Source organism: Crocuta crocuta, unplaced genomic scaffold (assembly GCF_008692635.1).
Source record: "Crocuta crocuta isolate KB4526 unplaced genomic scaffold, BGI_CrCroc_1.0 scaffold1819, whole genome shotgun sequence".
Taxonomy (NCBI): domain Eukaryota; kingdom Metazoa; phylum Chordata; class Mammalia; order Carnivora; family Hyaenidae; genus Crocuta; species Crocuta crocuta.
Window position 1 is genome coordinate 248,608 of NW_027528925.1, and position 1,678 is coordinate 250,285.

Genomic DNA, 1,678 nt, shown 5'->3' on the forward strand with positions numbered 1-1,678 from the left:
TATATATTATTATATATATTATATTATAATTATATATATTATATATTATACAGGATATATTATACATGGTGAATATAGTTAATATGACTGTATTATATACTTGAAAGAGAGTAAATCTTAAATGTTAGCACCACACAAAATAAATTGTAGTTATGTGAGGTGATAGATGGGTCAACTGACTTTATAGTGGTATTTTACAATATTTACATGTATCAAACCATCACATGGTACATTATAGAAGATTTTTTTAATGTTTATTTCTGAGAGAGAGTGCAAACAGGGCAGAGAGGGAGACAGAGAATCTGAAGCAGGTTCCATGTTTTTCCGCTGAAGCCCTACATGGAGCTCAAACCCATGAACTGTGAGATCACAACCTGGGCTGAAGTCAGACGCTTAACTAATTTAGCCATCTAAACACCCCACTCACATGGTACATTAGAAAATTACACAGTGTCATATGTGTAACCTGTGTTATATGTCAATTTTATCTCAACAAAACTAGGAGGAAAGTTTTATGAAGTCTCTTGAGCTCTTTCAAAAATCCAAATTGGCATAATCAACCCAACTAGTATGATAAATAGATATATACATATATATGCATATATATACATACACATATATGTACATACTCATAAATACACATACATATGCTTTATTTATGTTATTTTATTATGCAGTTAGTGGTTGCTTGTTATAAGCCAGACATTAAATTAGACACTAATTGAAAAGTGGTGTGTGCAACACAAACAGGATGCGATTCTGCCCTGAGCCTCACAAACTTTTTTTGGAAAATTTTAAAGTAAACAAATAATTATGATACTAGGTAATTAGTATTACAATTACTCAATGTAAAAGAAGAGTCCACATACATAGTAATAGGGCTACAAATAAAAGGAAAAATTATTTGGTCATATAATAACTGAATATAATAAAACAGTCCTTCATAACTTACTGTCAGATGGTTAACTAAGATTGTTGTTATGCTATGTTCTCACACCACCAGGTTGCAAGTTCTCAGTCTAATCACTTGGTGTGCCTGATCTCACCGGTACATTAGGGTTCAACCATTTCCTTCTACACTAGTTATATTCTAAGACATGTCTCCCATCTTGATTTCTTTTTGATGCTCTACACTGAAAATTTTCAGATGATATCAACTGATCTAAGCTAATTTGGTTACAAACAAATATTTGAACTAGTGAAAGTTAGTTTTAGATCAACTTCTGCCACACGTATAGAAATTATTAGTAAGCAAGTACAATGCAGTTCATGTGACCCATTGTCTACACTTAACAGTTTTGGTTTTCTATGATTTAAGATGATCTGACTACTCCTTGCAGTGAAAAGGTCCCTGCAGGCAGATATGAATATATTTCAGAATGTTTTTCAACCTATGGTGAGAGACAATTCTATTTTTCTTATTTCTACTTTATCCCAGACTAATGCTTTTGTAAAATGCATCAGTGTTTTCACAGTATAAAAATACATAGTAGTGATTTTATTCAGACATACTGATTCAAAGATTTACTTTCACTTAAGAAAATACATTTCTAATATTTATTATTCAAACACCAAACCAGTAAAGGAGGTGAGGGGTGCTAAAGCATTTGTAGCAGCCTCTAGGACAGCCCTTTCTGTTGAAAACTATCTGGCCATCCCTGGAGAATGAATTATCAGT